Raw genomic sequence first — 6,208 nt, forward strand, 5'->3', positions numbered from 1 at the left:
GGCTGGCAATGAGTTCAGGGAGTACCCCCGGCTCCTGCCGATTGACATTGGCTACAGCACTCCCCGTGACCCTCATGAGGATAAGGGGTGAAGAAAATGGATGGATGTTTATTATGAGACACACAGGACGAGAGTTCAGTTGGTTTGGTTTGCTGCGGACTCAACATGCATGCTATTGGAAGTACTCGGAGAAACCGACATGTGACAAAAATGGTAACTCCATTCTGGCAGAAAGGGACATTTTGAACCGTCAACCTCTTGCTAACCACTACTCCCCTCCCCCCCAAAAAAAAAAAAAAACGAAAAAAAAAAAACTGAGTGAACCATTTGAAAGTCTTATTTCGGATATGACACCATTCAGGAAGACACTAGACCCAAGCAAGCCAGATAATGATCATCTTTTTGTTGCAGCTTCTTCCCCTGCACTTTGGTAGCCACATCAACAGCGACTGTCCCACAGTTGGATTCTGCGAATGTCTCTGAGGTTCATTTCCTCTCTCATTCGCAGAATCGGTCTGCCGTATCACACATACGCGCCTGTAAACCAATGGAGGTGTGTCAGTTTATCTCAACACACTTAACACACCTACAACGGACAAGCTACTTTAGAGATGAGTCAACACAAAATAGGACACGAGTAGCTGTCGGGAAAAAACAGCAATTTGATTCTAAACGATAAATATCATGTGGTGTTTGACGTTATCTTAGTAGCGTGTGCAGTATCTTCCACTTTCTTGCATTTTTAATCAGTGAGAGAGTGTTGTCCACCAGCTGATCATGTCAGTCCTCTTTCCGTAAGTCATGCAGTAAGTGCTCCTTCTTGAGTTGCATAATAGGCCACTCACTCATGTGTCCTGACTGTTACATTGGGTAATACTAACAGAAACATCGGTCATCATTTCCAAACTCTTATTGCACCATCTCTTCGTCTCTGTTATCCCCCCACCTCACCTCACCTCCCCCATTCCTTCCTGTACGTCACTATTCCTTGAAAGATGGGATTTTACACGTGCCCCTGGATTAATTTGTGATTGATGCGAGGGGGCATCTATTTTTATCTCGATGAAAACTGAGTATTGTTGTTTTTTCTAATGTCAGACTTTTTTTTTTTAATGTAGCCTTTGGATCCATGGTTAAGCAGGGGTGGGTGAAGTACTTTGGCATACTGAGCCTTTACATCAGTATAATGGAAAATTCTACAGTCTAACTGTATGTTCCTGTATGTTGCAAATGTTGTACATCAGTGTTATGGAAAATTCTACAATCTAACTGTATGTTCCTGTATGTTGCAAATGTTGAGTTTTACCACAGGCTTGCAAAGACCGCTTTGTACGTTCAGAGTCAAATAGAAAGGAGCAGTAAGAGTTTCAAATCCAAGACAACGAGGCGAAGCACGGCATTTCCTCATCAACGGATGAGTCCACATTGCTCTTATTCATCACCTTATTAGGTAGGAATGGGTAAACGTCTCCTGCCCGTTTCATCTGCATGAGAAGACAGCCGGCAGTCATCTTCCTCCGCTTGTATTCACATGACCGTAACCCTCCATGTGGAATTTGTTTTCACATGCGAGCAGGGAGTGATTCAGGGGAAGAAATCGGGCTCTCGGCCCCGCCTCGGCACGCCGAAGCCCGATCCCACGGGTCGAGATCTTCCCTGGCACCTACCTCCATGTTTGACATGTCTGGGCAAGGATGATGCGAGGAGGTCGACAAGGTAAATGTGGTTGGCACACGCGTGAAGGTTTGCAAAAACAAAGTGATCCCGTTTCAGTCTGTGGAGTATTCCCACAGTTTATTCAATAGTATTCCCAGAAAACTCCTATATGAGCACACGGGCACCAAACGTGGTGTGTTGGAAGCTACCAATTCGGCACCACACTTTATTTATTTAACTATATCAATTGCGGATATCATATATAACATTTAATAAATTTTTATCTGAAAATTTTGGGATAATTGGAAATATGGATAATGGTGGAATGGAATATAAATGGAACTGCCAATGCAAACATCATACTATGATGGAATAAGTCAAGAGCAAGATTTGGACATTTTATGGGAATAAAGTGATATTTTGAGACAATACTCCATGACTTGTTTCATTTAATTCTACATCTTTATCTTTGTTACAAAGGTTTTCCTGATTCTGTTTTGGGTTTTCTTGTCCCATGGTAACACATTGATTGTGTAATAACACTGAAATTGAATATTGAGCAATTTTGGGGGGGGGAAGGCATTCTTTCTGTAGACTGGACCTGGACTGCATGTAGTCGATGGACACGTTGGCACGTTTGAGGTGGACCACAATTTGCTTGACCACCTCCAATTTCAGACATAGAATGTGATTTTGTGAATTAGTTCCAGGGTCACCATCTTTAATTTCCACACAAGTGTAAATAGAAGTTAACTGCACCTAAAAGTAAACCATAAATAGAATAAAATGTACTCTGGATTGTACAAAGTTATCCTCTCATCCTGGGAGATATACCGTATCTCTTCACAAGAAAGACCAAACAGCTGACTTTGATGCCAAGATAGATGCTGGCCATCGTCACACATTCCTTGTTAACTATTGCTGCCACACTGCTATTCGATAGTCAATTGAGGTCATTATTTGTCCAACATTTTTATTTTTTTTTTTTTGGGGGTCGGGCATAGAATTGATCTAAATTGATCCTGCTGCCTTCTGCGGGGTCACCACACTGATAATATTCACAAGAAAAATGAGGGTGTGGAGCCACAGCAAAAACTTAGCATAATTTAAGGTTGCACTTCTCTTGTTTTATTTGCCTTGGTTAAAACATGAGCATTGAGCAGCTTTCCCAGACCTGGCAAGTCTTCCGTGGGAGTCCAATAAGTGAGTGAGTGCAGTAGCTCAGTGTGTCTGTGTTTGTCTCCAGGATGCCTGTTGTGTTTCCAAGGAAAGTGCGTTGTCTGAGCCAGGGGTGACCCTGGCGCTCTGGCCGATTCCCTGAGCAGCTGATAGGCTGCACGATGGGGAGGCAGCACTTTACTGAAAGTGAAAGGTTATGGGAATGAGAGTTGAAGAAAAGCCAGGTTGGATACTTTAGGAAATAATCATAGGGGAAAAAAGGGTTCTGTTTGGCAAGTATGAGGGGTTGATTACATTTATTTGTCTGTGTGTTGTCACGTTGGGCAATTGTGGAGCAGGCTGTAATAAAATATGTTTTTGTCTCTATAGACCTTGCATTGGTGGCACGGTTAAACAACTGAGTGCTGGCCTCACAGATCTGAGGACCGGGGTTCAAATCCTGGCCACCCGAGTGGAGTTTGCATGTTCTTGGACTGAGTCAACAGCGCCTCTGCTGGTTGCAGTTGAGCATTGTGCTACATTTTGTTTCAATTGCTTGAAGACACGAAAAATGAACACTTATTTCACTCAATGGACACCATCACAAAAGGAGCAATTTTTCAATTAGATGGTTGCTATGCCCATCCCTAGTCCTTTGGCATTTTGAATAATTGGAAATATGCTTACTAACTCTAGAATTCAGTTTCCTGATTCTATAAAGGACAGGTTTCAAGATAATGATGGATATTCAACAGTTCACTTGTTCTATTGCATAAGCTATGTTTTATTAGTGGTGGGCTATCAGGGTCTCTGCTGGCCTAAACAATATTATACAATATTATAAGCATTAGCCTACAGTGGGTATAAATAGTCTGAAAAAAACTTTTCAAATGCCAGTTTTATCATTTTCAGAGGGAAGTAAAAATAAATAAATTAGATTACGTGGTTGCACAATTGTGAACACTCTCTTATTCAAGAGAGCTCGTGCACCTACGTCAAAAAGTCACGTGATTTTTGTTTACGTAGCCATATTGCCAGTCAAACAAAGCATTGTTGTAAGTTAATTCCGTTGGGACAAAACAAAAATATGACTTATAGCACGACATCCAGAGGTTTTTCTGATACTGTTAAACATTTAGATGGTGATAAATGAAGGTATGTGGAAAAATTAGAGACACTTGGCATAGAGGATCCATATTTAATGCCGAAGTCGATGTTTTCGCCGATAAGAAATTTGACTGTTAATTGGCTTCCACTTGTCTTGGACAATTGGATCTACACATGTATCTGGTGAATAAGTCGTCGAGATTTAAAATGGTTTTACACAAACTAGCATTCATTAACTTAAGTGACTATAAAAAATTTTTTAGCCTGCGTACACGGAAGAGTATTGCTGCCACACGTTAACCTCCATAACCCTCTCTGTGACAGATGGTTTATTTTTTTTAAATATGCATTGTTCTCAAATGAGTCAAATTGGCATTATAAATACTTCTTGATAATTAGAGACTGAGAAGAATAATTCCTACCTGAAATGAAATGATCGCTACACAGGCGTGTGTATTTCGTTGGGCACTATCCATCCCATTTAATTGCCAAAATTCATCGATCTTTTGTCACCTTTTCAGCTGGTATTCCAGAGAATGATCTATTTGAAGAACTGTTTCGTCTATTGTGACAACCAACAGCCCAACAGGTCTCGGGCATTGTGAATATTCTGCTCCGGTTCAATGTCTCCCACAATGTCGAGCAGCTCTGTTTGACTGCCAATATGGTGCTCTGAAAATGGTGACGTCACGTGCACGAGCTCTATCGCTGGGAAATGGTTATGTTGGGAATTAACCAATCACATTCAAATTCATGTTAAATGGGAGTCAGCACACTTTGTAACCATTTGAAGTGTTACTGATAACGCAAATACATTTCTAATGTTCTAAGTTGGCTCTTGGTAACATTTTTATCATTTACTTTTGAGCAGGAGTCTGACGGCATTGTGCAAGCAGTTTCAACATAAAGAAAACAGCCCAAAAACTCTTTTTGGCGACAAACAGTGTTGTTTGTTGCAAAGATAACTTTTGATCGTATGACCAAGAGGTTCTACCTTTATTTCATTGGACCATAACAACAGTTCCCAAACACTGGAAAATGTGTTGTTGTTTCTACCCCGGAAAAAATGATGACTGCTCAACGACTCATAAATATCATCTCCCTCCATGTAAGCAGATGGGACAGTTGACTATGAAATGAAATTAAAATGCATAATTTCTGTAAAAAAAGTCTTGAGAGTTTGATGTAATTAGTGTGACGCCTTAGAATGGGAGACACGGTTGGCAGTTGCTCTCCATTAAACAAGCATTACCAGATGTCCTCAGATGCCTTCGGTTTGGAAATTGTCCAAAAATGAAAAATAAACTGGAGTTGCCACTCTATTTGTATTAGCATTCTTTTTGGATTATGAAAATGTTTTGACAGTAAAATATTTGACTGGCTAATAGCTGACCTTGAGAGGAGGTTAAAACTCTTGAAACAACCAAAAAAAAAAAAAAAAAATCACATTCATATGATCATCATTTTAAGTATTTTTGAAAAATAACATTCCTTAATGTCCCCTAGGGTAAATAGTATGACGTTTTGGCCACTGTAGAATTGACCTGGAAATGCTAAATAATGGCATGGTGACTCAGCTGGTAAAGCGTTGGCCTCACAGTTCTGAGGACCCGGGTTCGATCCCGGCCCTGCCTGTGTGGAGTTTGCATGTTCTCCTCGTGCGAGAATGGGTTTTCTCTGGGCACTGCGGTTTCCTCCCACATCCCAAAAACATGCAACATTAATAGGACTCTAAATTGCCCTTAGGTGTGATTGTGAGTGCGGCTGTTTGTCTCCCTGTGCCCTGCGATTGGCCGGCAACCAATTCGGGGTGTACCCTGCCTCCTGCCCGTTGACAGCTGGGATAGGCTCCAGCACTCCCCGCGACCTTCGTGAGGATAATCGGCAAAGAAAATGGATGAATGCTGAAAGACAATGAAAAAAATAAGTAGAGTAGTAATAGTAGTGAAATAATAAATAGCTGACTTTTTTAGCATTAATCAAGACTTGTGTAATTTCTGACTTGAAGAGAACCATTCATTGAATGAAAAGCAACTCCAAAGCTTAAAAAAAAAACCCAAAATAAACAAGCTATGAATCCTTTGTGCTTAACTTTATGACTAATACGAGCCCTTGCTCCAATGACAGCATGGAAGAGTTAATAATAACAGCCAAATTCATTAAGTGTTGCATAGTTTCTGTTGATGTTTGGTACCTGCCCTTCGCATTGCAATGAATACAAAACAACAACGTAGCCAAACAGGCTTGCAACCAGGTCAACCAGATTGACCTGTTTCGAGTTACTCGT

At 40.9% G+C, this 6,208-nt stretch overlaps 1 long non-coding RNA gene across 1 annotated transcript; it reads left to right on the forward strand.

Moving 5' to 3' along the window:
* Positions 1–1,048: 1,048 nt before the first annotated feature.
* On the forward strand, positions 1,049–5,303 carry LOC133494503 (uncharacterized). Its single transcript, XR_009793317.1, has 4 exons — positions 1,049–1,209; positions 1,301–1,450; positions 1,577–1,716; positions 3,205–5,303. It is a non-coding gene; the product is annotated as an uncharacterized LOC133494503 (long non-coding RNA).
* The last annotated feature ends 905 nt before the right edge of the window (positions 5,304–6,208 follow it).

This window comes from Syngnathoides biaculeatus, chromosome 2, assembly GCF_019802595.1.
Source record: "Syngnathoides biaculeatus isolate LvHL_M chromosome 2, ASM1980259v1, whole genome shotgun sequence".
NCBI classification, from domain to species: Eukaryota; Metazoa; Chordata; class Actinopteri; order Syngnathiformes; family Syngnathidae; genus Syngnathoides; species Syngnathoides biaculeatus.